Source organism: Rhinolophus sinicus, chromosome 2, assembly GCF_057876585.1.
Source record: "Rhinolophus sinicus isolate RSI-liver-muscle chromosome 2, RSI-T2T, whole genome shotgun sequence".
NCBI lineage: Eukaryota > Metazoa > Chordata > Mammalia > Chiroptera > Rhinolophidae > Rhinolophus > Rhinolophus sinicus.
Genome location: NC_142502.1, coordinates 168,686,602 through 168,710,901, shown reverse-complemented (window position 1 = coordinate 168,710,901; position 24,300 = coordinate 168,686,602). Strand labels below are relative to the sequence as shown.

At 42.2% G+C, this 24,300-nt stretch overlaps 1 long non-coding RNA gene across 1 annotated transcript; it reads left to right on the top strand.

The window, feature by feature from the left end:
* Positions 1-8,268: 8,268 nt before the first annotated feature.
* On the top strand, positions 8,269-24,176 carry LOC148758951 (uncharacterized). Its single transcript, XR_016019860.1, has 3 exons — positions 8,269-8,532; positions 22,893-22,990; positions 23,096-24,176. It is a non-coding gene; the product is annotated as an uncharacterized LOC148758951 (long non-coding RNA).
* The last annotated feature ends 124 nt before the right edge of the window (positions 24,177-24,300 follow it).

Here is a 24,300-nt window from a genome sequence, read left to right as displayed (position 1 = left end):
CATGTTAACCAGAGCCTGGGGCAATTAGAGTGTGAGTGGCACAGCTCTGAATGAAGCCAGGCCTTTGCCAGCTCCTCAACATTCTACTCGCAGACTAAGACTGGGTCCTGGGTACATCTAGGTGCTGGAGTGCTTATTATACAGTGGCCTAAAGATGTTTACAATAGAGCGTTCAATGGGGGAATCTCTCTCTCTCTCTCGTTCTCTCTCTCTCTCTCTCTCTCTCTCTCTCTCTCTCTCACACACACACACACACACACACACACACGTGTATGATATAAAAATCCTGGAGTCAGAAGAGATTTACATTTCACACCTGGCTTTGTCACTTAATACTTGTGGGACCTGGGCCAAGTTGCTGACTTCTCTGAACACGTTCCGTATCTCTAAAAAGGAGATCATGGATGACTCCACTGAGCTGGGCACTCACCGGTAGCAAAGAGTAACTGTTTCACATGTGTTGACTCAGGTTATCATCTGGACAACCCATATGATGCTGGAACTATTATTGTCCACATTTGGCAGGTACAGACCAGAGCGCAGAGCACTAACCGACTTGCTGGAGATCACACAGCCCATGGGTAGCAGAGCAGGGCTTGGTCCCCCAGTGGTCTGGCTCTGGAGCCCACCCTCTGAGCATGCACCATGCTGGGACACAGTGGAGTGACCAGTAGACTTGTGCTGAGTACGTGGAATCGTGGATGTAAACCACGCAACCCAGCACCTGGGCCCTAAGTGAGTTATTACTTTCATTATTCTTTGGGCACAGGTGAAGGTTGGGGAAGATGTACACTTTCATAGGTATTAATAGTAATTTCTCTAAAATGAAGGAATTTTGTGTGTTTTTGCTTTTTCTTATCTTTTTTCCCCTGAAATTAATGTTTCTTACTTTTTTCATGAGAAATAAGAAATTTCTAAAAACCCCTTTTGACTTGCGTGCGTGACTTGCTTATATGACTTGCTCTTTCCTGGCCCGATGGAGAGAAGGATAGAAACCTTTCAGAGTTTGAACCAAGCTCCGAAATGTGGAAGCACGGAGAGAACACTTACTCCACCTCTGAAAAGGCAGCCCACTCCCCATATCCATCCCGCCCTCCAAAAGTGACAACTAATGACCTGCAAGAGGGGCAGAGAGGGCCACTTGCAGTAGAGCTTGCGAAACTCCCTTAGGTCTGCATTTAGCACCTTCTCCACATCAGGGACCAGAACCTCTGGGGAGAGGGTCCCTGAGTCTTCTTAGTTCCACTGCATCGAATGAACAGTTTCAACAATAAATCTCTCAATGTATAAAGTAAGGGCATGGGAGAATGTGTGTATGAAAGACTCAGAGTTAATGACTTTCTAAGTGTGGAAAATTTCCCCCCAAAGTGTTCCCAAATTTAGAAAATTCACATAATAAATGATGAGGGCTCATAGACCTTGGCAGCAGCAGTAGCAAGGGGCAGAGTGAGGAAGGGGAAGGAATTCCCAGTTCACAGGCCCCAGCATCCCAGGCTGTCTTCCAGGCTAATGTGCTCCTAAGGTTCCATATCCGCACCTACCCAGGGCTCTTTAGATAAATCATGTAAGTAGGAAATCAAATGTATTACCTTTATAAAAAAGTCATCCACCACCCTCCTAAAATAGATTGTCTTTCTCCCAGCCCTTCTTGACTAGGATTGTTTGGGAGGTTGAGAATGTCACTGGCCACATCGTTCTTTTCTCTTGTGTCCCGAAATGGGCTTGTTGTTATAGGTTTGTTAATAGTTGTCGAATACCCACAGGCCTCGAGCATTTTTAACCTGATAATTGGACCAAACAAACTGACTCCACCCCTGATTCTCTGCTGACTTCACTTCCCAGGATTCGGTCCTATACTAATCAGCTTGCTGCCTGAGCCAAAGGCTGCTCAAAACCCTCCTGGCTGTGCCATCTAATTCCACTTCTTGACAGCTTTGAGCCTCCTCCTCCCTATGGATGGAGGAAACCAGTGGGCGATGGGAGGATTGTGGACACCTGCATCGTTTCCATGTTTCCCAAGCCTTCCATCCTTGAAACAAGGAATGGCCTGTTCTTGGCATAGAAAGGATACTCAAAGACGTATCAAAATTTCCCAACTGAATGGAAATTATGAATTAATGTCCCTGAGATCACAGCTGTCCAAATAGGTCTGCTCCAACTCTGGCTAGTCCCCCCAAAATGAGGAACCTGTCAGACGCTCCCAGGCATATCTCCTCAAAAATCAAAGTGGTCCCAGAGGAGCCCTGGGCCTTACGTGGACCTCCAGAAGGATGGCAGCATTTTTGGTCCTAGGTTGATCCCTGTCCTAGCATATAGACATGAGAACTATATTGGGTGTGGGCTCGGAGCTGTGATGTCCATTTTATGAACAAGGAGGCATTCATCTCCTGAGGCATTGTCAGGGAGCCCTGGGCACGTGTTTTGACTCAGGAAGTCCTAGGAGAGTAGAAGGAAAGGTCACCATGTTATTTTAAACTCAAACTTGATACTGGCATGTATTAATGGCCTGGCATATGGGAGTTGAGAAATAACTCCCCACTCCCCTTGCCACGGCTCAAGGCCTCTCCCACATATCATTTTGAGGTTTGGGCTCTACATTTCGAGAAAGATGAAACTATCCAAAGAGATCCCAAAAAGAAGGGGAAAAACAGTATGAAAAGAAAGGACGGATTTAGGTCTTATGCAGAATGTTTAAATGTCTTTGGAAGAAAGCCACAGGACAATGAAATGTCTGTGTTTAAGTAAAAGAAGGTTGTTTATAATAACAGTGCTGATCTGTTTTCTATTATCAGATAATTAAATGACTTTATTGCCAGTCTCCCATGAGGTTCTATCTAGGGCAGTATAGGCACTGAATAAGAATGTCTTCTAAGGGAAGATCCTGAGAGTTCAGTCTGGAGAGGGAACGTGAGGAACAGATTCATCCCCATGACCCATGGAAACGAGGGCCTGTCAGGTTTCAGTGGTACTTCCTGAGCCTACCTCGTGCCCTCAGGTGATGGAGAATCAGAGTTCCATTCTAGAAAGGAAGCTTGAAAGACCTGGTGGCTAAAAGAAAATTTTAAAAATACTTAATCTTAAAATTAATTAACTATTGAATAAAGGGTATGAAAGAAAAAGTGGGGTTTCTCTCCCTGGGGAGTCTTAAGTATGCTAGCCACTTTATTTTAAGGCTCCTCTTGCCTGGAGACGGGGCTATACCAGATATCCCCTTAAAGGTCCACCTATTTTTATGAATCTGTGATGTATTAGAATTCTCGGGACATAACTCTGGCTAGGTTGGTCAAAGGGACAAATGTAAGACTCACATAACCAATCTCCAATGGAGCAGTGGTTGGTATGGGAACCCCTGGGGCCAGGGGTGCCACCAGCCCTCTACTTCTCCTCTCCCTTTTTCTGCACTCTGGTTTCAGATTTTTGTTTTTGTTTCTTACACAGCAGAAAACATAGCCACCGAGAGGCCAGGCTTTACGTCTGACTGTTCACTATTAAAGACGAGCTGCCTCCTTTCCTTGGTTCCAAACCAAAACATTCTAGAGCAGGGCTAGGTCAAGTGTGCACCTTTGAAGGCAAGCAGCCCATCCCTCACTGGGAGTGGAAGGAGGAGCTGACACAGCCGTAGATGTCCAGCATGGCACCGAGCAAGATGCCACATTCTACGTTTGCGTGAGCGAGGGAAGAAAGAAGAAAGAGAGAAATAGAGAAAATGTTGGGGTAGGGCTGGGGAAGATTAGGGAAAAGGGTCATTCTGTATCATAAGTATGCTTAATTGGAAGGACATTCATTTCTACTCTTGAGCAAAGATGCCTCAGGCCATATACATTTCTTGCCAATTTTCTTTCAACTTTAATAACTTTTCCTCCTTCAATTCGGTCCGAGCTATTTGGCAAAGTGTAAAAACACTTACTGTTTATTAGTGCTTGGCATAGCTAGAAGAATTTCTATGAAGTTTTTTTGCCCTCATCTTTTGTCCATCAAGTTCTACCGAACACGAACCCTTTCTTAATAGGCTACCTGGGAAATATGAGAGGTTGTCCTATTTGTCAGTAGCAGTTACGTCTTTTTTTTTTTTCCTTGGGAGAATATATCTTCCAGAGATGAACTCTAGCTCTGAATGTGATGGGAGCATGTTTGCCACTGAAAGTAGACACAGGAGCAGGGCCTTTGCTTTCTCGGGATTCATTACCAGCCTGACAGTGGTGGTAACAGGGACATACAGTGGAGATGACCAGGACTTGGGAGCTAGAAAGACTAGGATGGGAATCCAGGCAATGAAAGGAGTAAGAACTGTAATGGAAGCTGTAGTGCGTTACCCGTTTCCCCTTTTCTGACCAAGCTATTCATCCCCCCAACTGCTGATGCGTCACAGCGAGGCCCTTCCTAGTTGTTGCCGTGGCTGAGGGACTGAAGAGTCCCCTCTCCTAGAATGGCCTGGGCTGATTCAGGGGTTCAAAGGCCCAGCACTCTTACTTGAATTCAGGGCAATTCCGAAGGGATCCCAGCTCCAGAGCTGCCATGGGCTCTGCTGTGGCCTTTGCTGTGACTGCCTCTCTGTTCATCCTCTCCCTCTGCCCCATCCTGTTCCCTCATTCCCTAACAGGTGATGCTTCAGAGACCACTGCCCAATAAACTTCCTACATGGAAATGTCCATCTCAGCATGTCAGACAGATATTTACCTTGTAGGGCCTTTTCTTTTGGGGTTAAAGCCAGTGTATGTCTTGGCAGGTGCTCATAAAGTTATTGTAATGCTTTTAAAGCCATGACCTGCCCGGTTCAGTCCCAGAGTTAAGCCACAGTTAAATAGAATACAGTCTGTTCAATCAGAATAATTTCAAAATAACTCAAGTCTTTTACTAATTCAATTAGGAGTAAGACTTTTGGTTGCAAGTTACGGAAAAACCCAACTAAGATTGTTTAAGGAAAGGAAAAGTGTATCTGTGTATCCATATGGTTGGTGGGGAAGTTTCATGCAACTCTAAAGTCTAGGCATAAACTTTTAGCACATTTGGATCCAGGGGCTCAAGGAAGTTATCAGGACCTAGTTTTTCTCCTCCTTGTTCTTCTATGTTGGCTCCTTTCTCAGATAGGCTTTAACTACCTGGTGGTAAGATGGCTTCCACTAACTGCATTTTATATATATAATACCTGCATTTTACATATATATGTATACACACACACACACACACACACACACACATATATACATGTATATATACATATACACACGCCATATATATATATATATATATGGAATTGGCTTATGTGATTATGGAGTCTGAGAAGTCCCAAGATCTATAGTTGATAAGCTGGAAACCCAGAAGAGCCGATGATGTAGTTCCAGTCTGAGTTTGAAGGTCTGAAAACCAGTAGAGCACATGGTATAAGTTCCAACTGAATCCAAAGAACTGAGAACCAGGAGAGCTGATAATGTAAGTTCCAGTCCAAAAGTTGACCGGATTGAGACCCAAGAAGAGCCAATGTTTTAGTTTGAGTCCAAAGACAGGAAAATATCAATGTCCCAGCTCAAACAGTCAGGCAAAAGGAGTTTCCTCTTACTCAGCCTTTTTGTTTTACACAGAACTTCAACTGATTGGATAAGGTTCACCCACCGGAGAGGGCACTCAGCTTTACTCAATTTATAATGCCAACTCAAATGTTAATCTCATCCAGAAACACTCTCACAGACACACTCAGAAGAATGTTTGACCAAATATCTGGACACCGTGTGTCCTAGTCAAGTTATTTTATAAAACCAGCCATTACACTTCCTATTGATTAAATCAAACCATGGGCCAGAACAACTAGACAGAAGACCAGTGGGAAATAGAAAACTTGAGCTACACTATAAACCTATTAGATGTAACATACATCTATAGAACATTCCACCTAACAACATCAGAATACATTCTCAAGTGCATGGGAACATTCTCCAGAATATATCATATACTAGGTTATAAAATAGTAAGTCTAAAAGGAATGACATCATATAAAGTATGTACTCTAACCACAATGGAATAAATTTAGAAATCAGTAACAGAAAGAAACTTAGGAAATTAATAAATGTATGAAAATTAAACAGCATAGTCCTAAATAACCAATGGGTCAAAAAGAAATCATAAGGGAAATTAGAAAATACTTTGAGATAAATGAAAATGAAAACAACAGAGCAAAACTTAGGGGACAAGCTAAAGTTGTGGCTAGAGGGAAAATTATAGTTTTAAATACCTATACTTAAAAAAATAAATCTCAAATTATTAACCTAACTTTCCACCTTAAGACACTGGGAACAAAAAAGCAAACTAACCTAAAGCAAGCAGCAGGAAGAAAGTGATAAAGATTAGAGTGGGAATTAATGAAATATAAAATAGAACACAATAGAAAAAATCAACAGAACCAAAAGTTGGTTCTTTGAAAAGGTCAACAAAATGGACAAACTTTTAGCTAAGCTGACCAAGAAAAAAAAGAGAGAGAAAACTAAAATGAGTCAAAGAGAGGATATTATTACCAACCTTACGTAAATAAAAAGGATTATAAGGAAATGCAATGAACAACCGTATGCCAATAAATTAGGGAACCTAGATGAAATGGATAGAGTCCTAGAAAGACACAAACTACTGAAACTGATTCAAGTTGAAGTAGAAAATCTGAATAGACCTACAAGTACATATTGAATTAGTAATAATAATAATAATAATAATAATAATAAACAACTTCCCACAAATAAAAGCCCAGGCCTAGATGGCTTCACTGGTGAATTCTACCAAACATTTAAAAAAGAATGAATACCAATTATTCACAAATTCTTCCAAATCACAGGCCTGCCTGTGGGACTACCTAAGAGTGAGAATACCAGGTATTTATTGGGAATCATCTTTGGAGACCAGATACCAAAGTCCACCTCGTGCAAAAGAACAGATGATTTTTGACATGTTGCTGTCTGCTTCCTGAAACTTTTTTTGGCTGGAGCTTTCCCATGTTCACGTTTTGAATCTTAGTAAATACAAAAGTTTCTTGAAGAAGTAACGCATTCATTTTATATCAGCCATTTCCATCTTAGTACAAACCTAAGACTCGAGAGATGTGATCTTTAATGATGTGATAAAAGGAGATATTTCAAAGCCTTGTCACTCAAGGTGGGAAGAAAGGAACTTTACTGAAGGATGGGTGGGACAGGCTGGATGGCAAGATCAGAGTCTGAAAACGTACCTTTCTCACTTTTTAAGTTTCCATAGTACCTGGGGTCTGCTTAAGTCCTTTTAGATAATAATAGCCAGTGTCTCTCCTCGAGGGAGTCTTTAACAGAAACCTCAGTTCAAAGCCATGAAGCTATAATAGCACAGTTTGGACACGTACCAACAGGAAGGGAATGGGTGTGGGGGCATCAGAGCTTTCCCAGAGCCCCTAAAACCACAAATTCATTCTGTAGTGTGTGGTCTGTTGACAACTGCCTAATGGACACTCAAGCTACGCTTGCTAAAGTACGGAGATTGTATCCTTTTCCTTAAAGATGATGCTTCTCTTAGCGATTGGAGCACATAAGAGCCTTTGCAAACTGCTTTATAAATATTGACATCATAGTTGTTTTGACCTCAGTGACCCAAAGCTACCAGCAATGGCAGAGGAGCCAGAGAGTTCAATGTGATTGGCCAGTCTGATAGTTTTTCTCTTTGATTTCAGACAGCCAGTGATTCCTTAAGTGTGTTGGCAATGGAAACCATAAACAAGAGATGTTGCTTTCTTCTTATGTGGTGGTCTCCCATCTGAGCCCCTATTTCAAGCCTTACCTATACCTGGCTCAGCCTTGGGTATGAAATGTTTCAATGAATAAATTCATGCTTTTAAGTGGCTTGCTTAACTCCATTGTTCTGCACACATTCAGAGAACTGATTCTATTAGCAAGGGTTGTTGATGGTCTGAGAAACCTTGAAGGAGTTCATTTTTGGCAAAGATTTCTAATTTGTAGTGTTGGTGGTTACCGCACCCAAGTTTTCCAACTTAATTGGAAACAGTGAAATGTAATTTAGTTGTGGGTGTGTCTCTGGCTGTTAATTTAGCTGATTTGAATTCTGTTAAAGTTTTGAGGGAAACAGTTCCTCACTAATTAAGCAGAACGTGCATTTGCTAGTGGCTGCTTATAGGTAGGAGGTGCACCGCGGTTCACTCACAGTGCTTCTTAAAGCAAACTCTGCCAGGGCTCCCGGCCCCAGCTCCGGATACATTTGGCATCTAGAAACAGATCTTTGAAACTGCTGGTGTTTATAATCAAAACCAGAGTCTGTTCAGTGACCAAACACTAAAACTGCTTGAGTTTTGTTTTTCTAGCTGAATTTCCAATGACAAAATATCAAGGGTATTTTGTTTATTGGCTCTTCCCAGGAGATCTGCTGCTAAGAGAAGACCAAAGTTTTACAACATCGTTCGAAAACAGAAGTAAGCATCTTAAGAATCTCCTTTAAAAAACAAACCAAAAAAAAGACGAAGTCATCTTTTCTCACATCTTCACCACCCTCCACGTCTCGCAGCTGAATCTGGTAGGTGTGCTTCCTTCATCCTCACTTTGCTGCCTGTAAATTGTCAGTGGCAGTTTCGATGTTGGCAGAGATTTAATCAGTCTGGGAAAAGGAGTCCCCAGTCAGCACATTCACTTCTGAGGTCTGATGGGAATGTGTGTCACTGCACAGCCACAAAAGGAGTCCATCAGCCGTGCAGGGGAACAGGCTCACTGCTTCACAGTCACTTCACCAGGTCTCCCTGAGGTAGAAACTCTTAATTCCCGCTTTCATCAGGCCATTAGTCTTATATTACATGCTTGTCTCATCTCCAAATTCAATGTTTAGCTTATAGAGAGTGGACGCCTAAGGATTAACGCATCACTATACAGCGGGGGAAATCATTTGTTCTCATTCACACATGATTCAACAACCATTTATTGAATGCCTCTTCAGGGATCAGGTAGTCTAGATTTTCCAAGATAACCCTATTCCAAGACATGTTGATATTTTCCATAAAGGCAACTTATTAACTGTATATTAAATCTGGTCACAATATTTGAGATGCTTATAGATTACAAATTAGGAAAACAAAGGGGGTTGAATTTCATGTTCCATGTGTGAGGTTTGACTATCTGATCACCTCAGCTGTGTGCTAATATTTTTGTTAGGCCCAAAGATGATTAAGGCATGATTCCTGCTTTAAATGTGTTCACATGAGCAGGGGACAGGAGGCGTGTATACCAGGAACTCTAATAGAAGGTAGAAAGGGACAAGTGTGACAAGGAAGAAAACGCTGACCGGGCAGTTCATAGCAGCAGTGTCTGCTGAGCTGGGAAGGCCCCCGAGAAAGCATTTCAGCCAGTGTCGAAGGATAGCAGAGCTGTGGAAGAGCAGAGGTGTGTTGTAGGGTGTTGAGCGCAGTCAAAATGTGTGAGCAAAAATCTGCAAAGAAGGGCAACGGAGTTCAGAGTGTGGGAGGGAAGTACAGTGTGATGAAGTGGGAATAATAAATCAACCTAGAAGTTGCAGACCAGGGAGAGTGGACATTCCTGTGATGTCCAGGCAGGGAGGGTGGGGTGAATTTGAATACTCAGGCTGTCAGAAGGGCTCATATGGCCTAATGAGTACAATGGGGGTAGGCAGGGAAGGCATGGGACAAAGAAGGAATGCAGGAAACTTGGAAAGCAGGTGGCACCTTCCATGGTGAGCAGGAAACAGGCAGGCCCCTTTTTTCGGGCATGGAGGATTGTCTGTGGAAATCTGTGGCCATCTGGGGCGGGGATCTGGCATCTGACAATGTGTGTGGTGTCAGTCTGACAAAACAGTCTGGCCAGGAAAAAAGGACTCTGTGTGAGTTAGAGCAGCACTTCTCACATGTTAATGTGTCCACAAACCACAAGGAGATCTTGTAAAAACGTGGATTCTGTATGTGTAGGTCTGGGCGGGGCCCACGATTCGGCATTTCTGACAAGTTTGTGGGTGAGGCCCAAGCTGTTGGTCGAGGGACCACTCTTTGAGAATCAAGGAGCTAGAATGACTCCATTTGCTAGCTGTAGGCCGTGGTTTATAACAGCTGAATATCTGTGTGAGTGGGACCCAGTTGTTTCTGTGTATGTTTATTTCCTTAAGTCTCATTCTAAATGTGTCAAGAAGCTGGCACGTGGTTAAATTGTGTTTGGTTTTTAGGTTCTAGCTTGACCTATGCAAACTGTGACCCTCTTCCGGAGGAGTATGTAACAGGTTTTCTGGGGGGTCACAAAGGACAGTCTGCCTGGCTGTGAGTGACCCTTCCAGACAATCCATATGGCTGCCCTAGGTTCAGGAAGTGGACTCCTCTATTGTTCTAGAAGCCTCCCTTCTGTGTTTGGGGTCTAAACGGGTAGACGTCAAGGAAGAAAAGATCCAGAGGTGGCAGATCCTTGAGCTCATCTGGACCAGGGTTCTGCAGTGAGTTCGCAGCCTGGGGTGAACCTCAAGGCGGTGTGGTTGTGGGTCATTGACCAAAATGGCAACGAAAAACAGCAATACTTGGCGGTGGGCCCATGTAGGCTGATGGCCTCCCTGTCTGAGGAGCTGTTCCCCGTGACCCCGAGGAGTGCCACCAGCTCACACCCTATTCGTGCATGAGGCCTTTCATTTATGGGGGAGCAGCTGCGGTCTCATGCCAGCCCTTTTGGCAGCAGAGACCCCTGGCCTCTGTGTGAATCAGAAGAGCTGACTTGGAGCTTCTCCTTCCCAAGCTGGATTAAGATATTTGAGAGATCCACTTATAAATATAGGGTAACAGTTTATCTCCTGTCATTATTTTAGGCCACGGAGAAGGTCATAGTTCTCTGAATAATCCAATTAGTAGGATTCTGAACCACCATCCACTAACTTGGGCCATTTTAGTATGACCTTCTTTCCTCCCCTGAGACAGCCTCCTTGTCTCACCTCTGAAGTCAGAGCTCCAGCCAGACCCAGCGGCCTGCAGAAGGACTGGACACTGCTCTAGACAGTGGGGCTTGTGGTCCCTGGCACAGCCCATGAGCAGTGTTGTCTGGCCAAAGCATCATCCAGGTTTTCCGTACTTGCAGGCCAGGAGCTGTTGGGTCAACCTCACTGCACATGGGATTTTTGCCCAAGTCCACGGCTTTGCATGGTGTGGCTGTAAGGCTCTGCTGGACAGTGGCAGCTTCCCAGGGTGGAGGGAAAGGGACAGTAGATGGTTTCCCCTTTAGCCCTGGCCCCAACGCTGCTGCAGCCATTTGGTTTTCACTCATATAGGTCATTAATATCCAAGGCCAGCCGCACTGCTCAGAGACCCCACCAAATGAGTCCCCATCACAGTTCATCCCCAGACAATCAAGGTCCTGGCACAGAACTGGGGTCAGGGGTCACCTATCTGGCCTCGCCCTCTCTCAGAGTGAGTTCCTTCTGGCTGGGGCGGGGGAGTTCCTTGGTGTCATTTTCACCCATTGATCAGGAGTTGGGCCCAAACAATGATCAATTACTTTAACAATTAGCGGTGCACACATGGAGTTTCTGGAGTTCAACAGCACGGGTTCAAATCCCAACGTTGCATCTTGCAACGTGCAAGCAACGTGCATCATGGCTTGCCAATGGTGCATGCACGTTGGGGCCAGGCCGGCTGGGATCTGCATTCCAAATCCTCGTCTTCCTCATTGTCAGACCTTGGGCAGGTCACACGTCCCTCTGAGCCTAGGTTTTCATAAAGCCATAAAGCAGAAATGATGCCACTCCCCTTCTCCTGGGGTTGTGGTCAGAACTGAACGACAGAATGCATGGGGAGCACTTCACACTGTGTGTGGCACAGGGGAAGCACCCAATAAATATGAGCTATTACCATTAAATTATGCTTATTTAATAAGTAAGGAGTTGTGGGTTTTATTAGAAACAAAGTCGGTCCGTCTGCTTCTTAGTCCCTCATCCCTCTGGGAAGCCAGACCGCTAGCTCGTAAATGCTGAGAGTGGCGTCCACCTGGTGGCCGCATCCCCAAATCTCTCATCAAAAACCTTGGAGGAAATGAAAAGGCTTGTAATTTATAAACCGAGGCTTCTCAAGGGGGCGAGGAGAGGAGAGGGGAGGGCAGAGCATGCACTCTGGGGCTTCATGGGGGCTGCACAGGCAGCTTGAAAACAAAGCAGCACTTTGTCCTGTGGCTTTGCGTTGCTTTTTGTCATAATATTTAATTAATTTTGAAATTTCAAATCACATTAAAGGAAAGTGTGAGATATTTACATTTACTAAAGAAGGGAGCATGGGTTTAAAAGGTTGAGAAACCATCTATAACCTATAACATGCAGCAAAGCTCACAGGGAGGTGTGGTGCTCGGCAGCTTCTACCTCCCTGCCAAGTGCCCACCGTCCCCACCGTCCCCACCGTGGCAGTGGGTGGGTGGAGCTCCTATAACCTTCCCAGTTAGCCTAATTGGAAAAAGCTGGCACAGGGTTCTTCTGTGTTCTGGACCCGTCCTTATGCTTTATAATGCTAATGAGTAAAGCTTGAACAAATGTGTGTTAAAACCATTTGAAACACGAAGCTCCTTCGTCCGTGGGTTTTCACTATCTTTTAGGATGTGGGGCATAGATCTTTTGTTCATTCTGAGAAGTCCATTTGCCACCCTGGCTAAATAAAACTATTTTGTGGCTCTTTTTTCCCAGTTTTAATTTTATTTACACAAGACTTAATAAAAATTTAAAAGTTAATAAAACTTAAAAAAAATACTTGCAGAAAAGTGCACAAGCGAATGATTTAATGAATTGTTACAAAGTGAATGTGATCAATCAAGAAATAGAAAGTTACCATCGCCCCCCACTTCCCCCTCTAGTCACCAACCATTCCATAAGGGTGAGCATAATCCTGGCTTATAACAGCACAGAATTATTTTGCTTATTTTTGAACTTTATGCAAATGGAATCACACGGGATGTGATGTTTGGGGTCTACCTCTGTCCAACATTATTAGGAAGACTCGTCATTCATATTATTGAACCTTGCTGTAGAGCATCTATTCTCATTGCTGTAGTATCCATTGTGTGGTCCTTTGTGATTGGAGACATCCCCAGTGGAGGTGGGCATGTGTCCCCTGACAGGATTGGTCCCAGGGATGGGCATGTGACCTAGGTTGGCCAATTGGGATTTCCCAAGTTGGAAGCAAATAGTATCTCTCTCCTCATGAGAGGCTGTCTGTATCATTGCAGACTCTTGAGTCAGGCCATCTATACTTAGACCTGGCTGTGTCACTTAGTTGCTGTGGGATCTGGTATGAGTTATTTAACCTCTTCATTTTCCATATAAAAGGGGCTAATATAATAGCACAGATCCCTGGGGTTGTGTCAAAGATTAGAACCATGCCAGGTACCTATTAACTGCTAGTTGGTGGATTTTTATTCTTGGATTGTGAACTGTAAAGGTGTAAAAGCTGCGTGCAGTGCAAACACTGAGTTACTGGAGGTTCTCTGCTTGTACCACATCTATTATGCCTCTGAGCCTTTGTACATGCTGTTCCTTCTTCCTAATTTACCATCTTCTTTTTATTCTCACACTAACTTCCAATCCTCTTTCATGTCTCAGCCCAAAAGGACCAGTGTACCTATTTTTTCCTTATAAAACGCCATCACTATCCCTGCCTCCATCATGGTACCACAGCGGTGTCGAGTGTGGTCTGCAAATGCCTGGGTTGGGGTGTCCTCCTATGACCTTATTTCCTTTTTCCATTGTGCTAATGTTTGCACTGCTGGTGCAAAGCAGCGGTAGGTGAGACTGTAGCTGCTTTTGCATAAACTGAGGCAGCGACCCCAAACTATACTACTAGATTTTGGGTTCTTTATCACCAAATACTCATTAAAAAAAAAAAAATCCAGGTTCACTTAAGAATGCCTTTGGTTAGGCAGTAAACTTTGTTAATTTTGACCCTTGAATGCAGGAATTTAAAAAAATTTCTGTGTGACAAAATGGGAAATATGCAGAAGGCACTTCTTAAGTACACTGAAGTAGGAAAAGCACTTGTGCAAAGAGTTGCAAGCTGAATTGCCTGCTTTTCCCGTGGAACACCATTTTTACTTGAGAGAATTTACTTGCCAGACGGATGATGGTTATTCAGATTTGGGTATTTGGCAGGCATTTTCTTGAAAATGAATTAAAACGAGACTGTATATTAAGGAAAACAACTGTCAGTACTTGTTTCCAAAGATAAGCAAAAATTAGAATTTTAGAAAACAGGTATATGCCATCATGAACGTAGCAGTTTCTCACTACTTAATTAAAGATTTTCCTGGTGAAATGGGAGGAGATTGAATGAATGGCATTAAGCCAGAATCGTTCTTTCCCAGCACCTGCCCCTCTCCAGGTTGTGGCGCTCCCACTGCCAGTACCAACCCCATCCCGCCCATCATCTTCCTCCCCTCCAGTTACCATCCTATACTTCATCCCTTAGAGCTAAGGATCACTTCACATTAGACAGACTAATTCACCGGGGAGGAGGAGCTGGGCTGACTTCCAGGACAGCTTTCCGGGGACCACAGCCTTGGGGAGACACTAGCTGCTGCTTGGACAATCCCTTCATTTGGGGTTTAGGGGTTTGAATTCTAGTGATGGGAGACCAAAGCCAGCTGAGTGTGGGAAGGCCAGCATCCTGGAGGGCTGATGGGAGAGCACAGTAGGCACAGGCCTGCCTTCCAGGGCTCCTGTGATTGCATCCTTGTTTCTGTCTAGAAATCCACCTTGGAAAGCCGTTGTGAAAAGAGGAGGTGTCATAAGTACATTCTCTTCCACTTTCTTTGGGGAAAGGGTTTATTGTCAGGCGTGTTGTTTTATTTGAAGCCACAATTAGGAAGGGAACTTAGGGCCCACAGTAAATGCACATCATTAGTTTAAGGGGGGAAAAAACCTCTCTCAGCCCTCAGTGAATCATAGAAAAGTATGAACATTAAATTCTTATTGATAGCTGATTAATATTATTCTTTGGCAATTATTGCGAAACATTTTCTCAGTTCCCTTTTGAGGAATATTTTTCTTAAAAGACATCAGAAAATCTTATGTCTTACTGTTTCTTGGCTTTAGAAATTTTTATACATATTATTTTGAAATAATTTTAGACTCAAAAGAAGGTGCAGAAATAGTGCAATGAGTAAGTCTCTATACCTGTCACCCAGCTTCCCCCAATGATAATATCTTACATAACCACAGTATGAAATCAAAACCAGGAAGCTGACATTAGTGCAAGGCTATTCACTAAACTGCAGACCTCATTTATTCTCACCACAAAGAAGCTCGCTCATGTTACCTCTTCATAGTTATACTCCATTCATCTTTAAAATATATTTTTTATTTTAATGAAAGTTACACTTCATAAAAATATCTATGATTAGAATCATTGGAGCCAGCATAGTGCCATGCGTGCAGTAAATTGTGTGGAATTTAAGGTTAAAGGCCTGGCGATAAAGTTGACTTGTGGCTCCCTTGCTGTGTGATTTTAGGCAAGGAACACAACCTCTCTGAACCTCAGTTTTATCACCTATAAAATGAAATTAATAATACCCTCTTGGTAGTAATGTTGCATAGGTTAGGCACAAAGCATATGAAGTGCCTGCCCTGTCACAGGTGCTCTGTCCCTGGTCAGTCTCTTACCTGCTAACCCAGGAAGTAGACTGAGAGAGAGAGTACTCACAGGATCAACATCTGTAAACTAAGAAGGACCCAGGATAGGACAGAGAAGGAAGTTGATTGCAACACAAGGCCACAGTCGATCTTAGGAGGAGCTGGAATGGCGCTTTAGTGTTGTGCAGGCCTTTATATCCCTCACCAGTCACTCTATGTCACTGCTCTTTGGGGTGGGGGGTTGTGACCTTGGGCAAGGTGGCTCCCTTCAGCCAAGGGCAGGGCCAGGTACAGATTCAGCTGGGAGCTTTCAGCAGCTAACCCTCCCAGAAGCTGGGGGACCAGTGCCTCTGCACCTTAGAGGAATGTGGGCAGCTATGTCCCAGCATCTACTGTAGTCACTATAATTATTATGGCTCTGAGGACGGGGGACATTAAAAGGGGAAACAATCACCGATTTCCCTTTCCCCCCACATGTTAGCCACATTAAACCCAGACATGTGAATGGCTTGATAACTGCAGAAAAAGCTGTTTCCTTTTCTGCTTACACCTTTCAGAAGAGCTAATTTGGGAGAGAGAAAAAGGCAACGGATCCTACTCTTCCTTATAGCTGCGGAAGGGAATTTCCTCAAATTCCATTTGCCAGCCCCATAAAAGAACCCCATCTTGCCTGATCCTGCCCTCTGTAAGGATGGCCTTGAAGTGAGTTTCGCAGGCAGACTTTTAATGACTTTTCAAGAAATCCCTTCCCTGCTCGCCAAGGACAAGTTGGTATCCGTGATATTACAAAGCAATTGTGCTTGTTTAGTCATCCCTGGAAGCCTAGAGGAAGTCTGACACTGAGCTGAGTCCCATGGGGAGTTCCAAAGAAGAGCTATTGAGTCTCCCACTAGAAAGATTCCGTTTTGTGCCTTCTTGCTGTACACAGCCACTCTGAGATGGAATACATAATGGAATTTTGAAAGCACCCACCTCAATAGCACAGTATGGTTCAGAGTACTCAGAGGATGTAGATTAACATCCTTATGGTTCATAGCTAAACTTGATTAGTGCAGTTTGGTCTATAAACATCACAATAGTATGTCTTCCGTTATAGAAAGATTGTTATGTGTTAAAGTAAAGCACATATATTTGGTTCAACGTCTTGAGTTTGGGGTGAACAATTAAAATAAGTTTTTCTGATTTGTTAAGTCTGTTTGGAGCAAAGTTCTCTGGCCAGTTATCCAACTCCCCCAGGAGACTTAAATGGTGTATGTCACCCCTTGCCTCCTCACTCAAGGGCAAGGTCTGGGGGACAGGAGCCAGATCTGACTTCACTTTGTGTCCCAGAGGATCTTGCACAGATATAGTTGGTGGTTAAAAAATGTTGGAGACTGAATGGACTTTTCTGTTACCCCTTATTAACGGTGCCAGAAAGTGAAGATATGAGCTAATCAGCAGTGATGAGCCCCACAAATTAGTCACGTTAGAGGCAGCAGGATTTTGACAGTTACATCAGAGATCTGGGTTCGTTCCTGGAAACTTCACTGGGCAATTGTCCTTTTACAAGCAGAATCTGTAGTGAACTCATCTAATGGCTGGGTGAAAGTGCACTGGTCTGGGAGTCGGGAGGTCTGGGCTCAGATACTTTCCCAGAGACGTGACCTTAGAGAAGTGGCCAAACCACCTTAAGGCAGTTTCCTCAGCGGTGAAATTGGTTGATCCAACACTACCTCTCACCGGCTTGTTTTACACGTCAGATGAGCTAATGCCTGAAAAGTGTTGGGCTCACCCCAGGTGCTTAATAAATGGTGATTGTTGTTTTCATTACCAGGGTAACCATATAATATGTCATCCAAATCAAGATAGTTTGACAATGAGAGGGGGCATAAAAACAACTAGAATGATAATTTTTCTGAAAGATTTACTTATTGACCAACAAACTGGTTTCTTATATTGGTGGACCCATAAAATGGTTCTATTTAGGAACTACTTTCAAATATAAAATTCTTTTGAAGAACTAGAAGAACACATATCTGTGTACATTAAAGCAAATTTGGAAGTTTTCTTTATGCTGATGATCTCAACGTTAAAAAACTTAAGCAGAATATTCTTGATACATATTTATGTACTTTAATCAATTTCTTAGCCTACTTGTCATGGTATTTTCTGTAGAATGCATTTTCAATAGTTTTATTATTTAAAAAAATTTTCCCCCACAAAACTGTCTGTGTTTTGTGCTTAATAAATTTGAAATTGCTGATATTTCCATTGACTTCTTTATAAACCACAATATATTTAACTGAGAAAATACTCTCTCTACAGATGTTCAAGTACTTGGTAAGCTGAGAGCAATTCTGTTAAATAATGGCTAGTCTCAATTCTAATTTTTAAAAATATTGAAATGTGTAAATAATTCAGTACAAATATTTTCCCAGGTAATTTTTGGCCTCTCTTCAGGTCACCTTTCTTTGACAAATATTTTTATGATAACTTGTCAAATAAGTTGTCTGTATTTATGATTCTTTTGAATGGTTCCCCAAATTTAGAGGACTCAAAATTGTAGCCCTTCTCAATTACATCCTATTCTGGGACAGAATCTAAATTTATCTAAATAAAAATAGGAACTCCATCAAAATATTCTTCTCACAGGTTGAGATCATCCAGGGCAAAATTATAGAATTTCAAAATTAAATCTTATATTTCATTAGAGCACTCATTGTAACCCACCCCACCCCACTTTTACAAGATACATTTCAGTGTCTTCCTGTTTGCAGAGCTGGCTCCATGGGCTTGTGACTTGTGCAGTAGCACAGAACCCAGTGCTTACAAGAGCTCCACACTTGGTTTTCTGCCCTACTATTGCCATCTTGAAATTCTTAATTTTTTAACAAGGGACTCTGCATTTTCAGTTTTCACTAGACCCTGCCTGTTTGTCAGCTTGGTTTTCAATAATTGCAATTTTCTAAAAGCTTCAGGCTTAAAAGCAGAATTTAGAAAAATCCCATTCACTCAATACTTTGATGACTTCCAAATAATTTTGAACAAAATACAACTAAAATTCAGAGCACTGTAGGACACTTAGGTTAATTTTAACAAAATAGTTTATCATAAAGACTCAGATATTCTAAATCAATTGGTAGACAGGAAGGAGAATTTTGTGATTCAATTACTCTGTGTGTGTGTGTGTGTGTGTGTGTGTGTGTGTGTGTGTGTGTGTATAAACACAGCTTCCATTTCCATTCGTAGACCACCAGAGCTTGTTTGGACAAAACTACTAGTTATATATGTTCCACTACTCAATCCAAATACATTTCTGCTCCCAGGTTCTTAATTCAGTAACAATATTGTTTCTACCATGATTCTGGTCACCAAAATTTATCACCTCTAAAACAAAATTCTTCTTCAATGATGAACTTTTCAACTGGATTTATAATAGCAATCAGCATAATATCAGATTTTTCACTTTTCACAGAATTAACTTTCCAAAGGTTTAATTTTGTGCCATGAATTTTGTTTTTTAAATATCAGCCAGTATTAGAATCAACGAATTTCTCGTTTGAAACATTTGATGACCCTGATATAAAGCTGATGTCATATCACTGTTTCCATAGTTTTACTTCTGCCAAAGGAGACTAATTAGCAGCTAACACATCATTTGTCAGGCATGCACAAAAAAATATGGAATTGAACTAAATTGAAACAATTAGTTTAGAAGAACCATCACTGTATCTAAATGAAAAATTAAGCCTCACAGAGTGATATGAAAACACACCTTGTACAGCTGCTGCATTAAATCATCACCTTTGAGCAGGGTCTACTTAAAGCCACAACTAATTTTTGGAGTAAATGTTGATGCTTCTTCACCAAATTTGTGTTTTTTCTGGTTTTTATGTGGCCAGTGGTATCATTATGACATCCCCACAAGGGATGCTAGATGTCAACAAATATTTTATGCAAGTTGTACATTCACCTACAACTGCAATATTTAAATTTTTCCCTAAAAATATATCTTGATCTTTTCAAGACGATAGCTGTCAAAAGGGTTTATGGCAAAAGAAAAATGTGTTACCCAACAGTCCTATAAGTAATAGTTGTAGAAAATGACAAAAATAGAGAAAATGACAAAACCACCGTGAGCAAGAGTTTTCAAACTACGGTCAAGACCCTCTAGGATGGGGCTACTCAGCTTCCACTTCCTGCACATGATTCCACCTACACCTCCGCTGTACTTTGTCACATTTTCCAACACTGATCCTGCTGACGTGTGGCCAGGCCCTCCCAGGCTGCAGTAGGACTAGTGACAGGTGGCAGGCAGCGGGACCTCTCATTACCACCGAGAGCCTAGGAGCTGGAGGCTGGGCACACTGTATTTTATCGTGCTGTTCTTCAAAGGTGGTGTTAGTTGCGCCTTCTCAGGCAACAGCTGGGAGAAGACAGAAGGATGTTGCTGGTCATCGTTTGGATTTTACCAGGAGGAAAGGTGAGAACTCAGGTTACTGCGCACGTGTCTCACCACTAGTGTTCAAGACTGGTAGAGGCTGGGAATGTCCTTGGAGGTCTACTAACCCCATCCCAGTGTGTTTAGTTCCACTATTGTTAATAGCGTTGTATTTTTTAATGAAGCATCTGATATATGCTAAACTGCCTAAAACTGTCCTGAAAATAACCTGGATGTATAATCACCCTGATTTTCATCCTATGACTTCCTGATGCAATATAATATTGCACTAATTTTAGAACAACTTATACGTAGGGTAAATGACCTTTCATTTAAATGTGAAGGAAAGAGTAAGATTTGTACAGTCTATCACAGGACAACGTAAAGCGAAAAACATGAATGGCAACTCAGTGGGATCAGCGGTATATCACGACTTACCTCTCCTGGAAGCCGGATCTTAGGGACAGTTTCTGATCATTTTCTTACTGGTCCAGAGCTACTTTCAGTTAAATCAAGCTAAATGCTGGAGGGAAAGGGGAACATTGGGTAATTCGTCTTACTCTTGTTTCGTAAGTCCGGGTCCTACATAAACTTGGGCCTGCAGCACTGAAATCCCCCTTTTAACTGTGCCCCAAGTGAAGTGTCAGGACCCTACCACTTTTTTTCTCTTTTTTTGGAGGGGGCAGTGTTAGGAATCCAAAGGTCTATGGGAGACCAGCTGTATACAAGTTGTGTAAACTTTATTGTCTGCGGGCTTCGTCACCTGTAAAATGGCCCTCACAGCATGGGCTGCCAACACATCTGGGTCAGGACAGCTGGGAGCAATTTTCAGTTGGAAAAATAACTTATGTGGAAAAGGAGCATAAACTTTCATCATATACTGGCTGGTTGTAAACTAAGGCCATGTCAAGGAGCAATTCTAATGGCTTGTTTTTCTCTTTGGTTGTGGTCAGATATTTTGGGCCACATAAGGCACACATTTCCCAGGCAATAGGTCATTAACATAAAATGAACGGGGTCACCTATTACCTTTCTTGAGTCCCTGACTAGTGGAGTTTTGGAAACAGATGCTAAATGTTTACTACAACGCATATACCGCTTTGTTAGGGCTTTTCCACAGTAACCTGATCTACACAATGTGCCAATAGAAAAGCATATCAAAGTAAACAAGTATGACCTCACGCAGATTAAAATAATATTTTTGTTTAATATCAAATAATGTCACGTGGACTTGGGTAACCAGATGACTGTGACTAGAGATGTCGAGTTAGGAGAAAACAGTAGAGGGTCCTGTCCAGAAGCAGAGTAAAACCGTATTTGAAATTTGGAATCGCTTATAGTTTTAATCATCAGATATCCTGCTCTTTTCCTGGTTTAGGAAGCAAAAAGCATGAGTGGGTCTCAATCTATAGAGTGTTTGAGAGATAGAACTACACATGTACTTGTAAATGCTGGATTTGCATCTTGTCAATCCTGAAAGTGCTTTCTGTTTGCCCAAAAGGCATGATAAAAAGTTAGTTTTTTTACAATTTCATTTGACCTATTATTCAACTGTTCTTTAAATATTTTATAAAATCTACCTTTAAAAATTTGTAGTAAAACATACATAACATACAATTTACCGTTTAATCATTTTCAAATGTACAATTCAGTGGCATTAAGTACATGCACAATATTGTGTAACCATTACCACTGTCTATTTCCAGAACTTGATTTCTAATTTTCTAAGCTTCTCCAAGATGCAATAATTAAGCAGCAAGAGGAAAAAAATATATGATTTTGCTTTAAAGTGAGATCAATAAGCAATAACTTGTTTGTCTTGTTCTTGCCTGGGAGTGAAGATATATTTGATATGTGTGTATCTGTCAACATATTGTCCTTAACCCGTTTTTGAACTCTGCTTTTATTCTAGGATGGTTGTAAACCAGGGGAAAGCTACAAAAACCTATAAATGCTCTCAAAAGAAATTTCAACAGAACTGTATGGCAGGCATGGGAGCTGAAGGGAACTTTATTATGTTCATATATGGAAGAAAGGAGAAGTTATTCAAGACCCGCAGTGGTTAGATGTGATTGTGTGAGTTAAATCGGGCGACAAATAGGAGCTTAGTTTCCAAACTTCTGCAGTTCAGATTGTGTATGGATGTTATTTAAAAGGAAGGTACTTGAAAAACGAAATCTTGGGATACGTATGCATTAAGGGAATTCAACAAAACAGCCTGAACAGCTTTAGACTTTCAGTCTCCCTGAAGCATGTCATCTTTAGATCTATCCATTTTAGCGCTTACAGAACATTTATCTCTTCCCAAACATCCCATACTAATGTCCCACGCTGACTCCCTCACCAGCCACAGCTCATGCCAAGTAGAAATGAAGCCCTGTTGAAACTTCTGTTTGGAATATTTATGGTTAATTCCTGAACCTATCTCTTCTATTTTAAAGCCATGGTTGCAAAAAGCTCAGAACTGAAAGGTTAATTGTAAATGTCCCTTAAAGAGAAAAATGGAAATGGGACTATTGGTTTAACTTAACAATTTATTTCCTGAATCAAATGGCGATATCTAGCATTATAATTATATGTGACAAAGATACGGCAAAATGTTAGCATTTGTTAAATCATTATGACTACTACTAAATGGGTGTTGGTTTTGTCATTCTCTGTACTTTTCTGGACCTACTATGACAAAAATGAATAAATATAATTTATAGAACTGACAAAGCAGGGGACATCATCCTTCTGGGGTAGGCAAAAGAAATTTCAACATTATGTTAATTTGGAATTTGGTTAGGCTTCCTAGAATAAAGTTGCTTCAAAACTCCCAAGCAGTCTTATCTGAACATCTCTTGAAAAAGACTTAATTGTTACATCCGGCCTGCAGGACCATCTCATCACATTGCTCCAGAGACACTACAGCTTACAGTGAAAGAAAATCTTCAACAAATACTAAAGACCAAGTTGGTTGGTTGGAAAACTATGGTGAGTGAATTCAGAAGACAAATTGTTCTGATTCTTTCGAGCTTTGAGGCTTTGAACCAAATTATGAATAACCTTTAGTAATTAAGATGCCTTGTTTATTTTTAGTCCTTCTGAATGCTACAAGGAAAGGGATGGAAAGGAAAGACGTGCTCAGGAGGCCCCCAAAAGCACTTTGGCACTCACCAAAGCAGCCAGGCGATGAATGACGCAGTGGGGATAGATGGCTCAGTAAGTCCTATTTTTCTGTTATTCAATAACACTAGGAAACATGCTTTAGTTCAAAGCACTATTTCTCTTCAAGTGTCTTCTCGCAGCTTTTGGTAATGCTAGAGCGATTTCAATGTACCAAGTGTCTTTGAGTAGTTGTCTAAGGGGGTAAAGGTAAGGAAAAGAAGAGGGCAGAGAGAGGGCATTTGATCACAAAGACTGAGAATTTCATTGGTTTGTGGAAAAATTCCTTGGCTGGGGCCTCTGGGAAATGGGATGGTTTATAGCAAAGATTCCCAGGCAGACATGTTCTTGAAACCAAAGGGGCTTTGGGGGACCTGTATGAGTGAGGCTGCTTATAGTCGCAAGTCACCGCAGACCCCACTCAGGATGGCGTAAGCCATGAAGGGACTTACTATGATGTAGCCCAGCAAGGCCTCCAGTAGCAGCTCCACCCCAGGCACACCAGGGCCGGGCTGCCCTGCTCGGTGGACTTCTGGATGTGTCCTCTTCTCTGTTAGCCCCACCCTGCAGCAGCACCGAGCATCACATCCATTCGCAATAGTGTCTTGGGATCTGTTTCACCCCAGTCTTGGCTGGGAAAGTATATAGTCGTTAGGGGGTCCCAGGAACTGACTGCAATGAGGAGCTGCTGGAACCAGCTGCCACTGAGGACAGCTGAGGTTGCAAAGGCTGGGAGGTGCTATGAAAGGGAGAAAGGGGTGTGTAATGGCGAACAGATCCACTCCGGTTCTCGAGGAGGACACATCCACCTTCAGTCACTGTTTTCTGATTTCTGAGACAAAACAACCAGCAAATCAATACGACCAAGTGAAAATATAGTAATACTGTGTTTCATAGAGCGCTACTGGCATAGTGTCTCATGGACAGAAATCTCTCCTCAAAAGTGGTCGTAAATGAAAGAGGTTGTTCTAAGTAGGAGACACATTTACATGTTAACACAGTAACACTGACTGAATATTTCTTATTCACTGCTGGATCGGCAGTGCCTAGACCAATGAAGAATATGCAGTAAATTCTCAATAAATATTTGCCAAAAGAATGAGTAATGGTAGAGGCGGTTTAATTTACTAGTTAAGAGA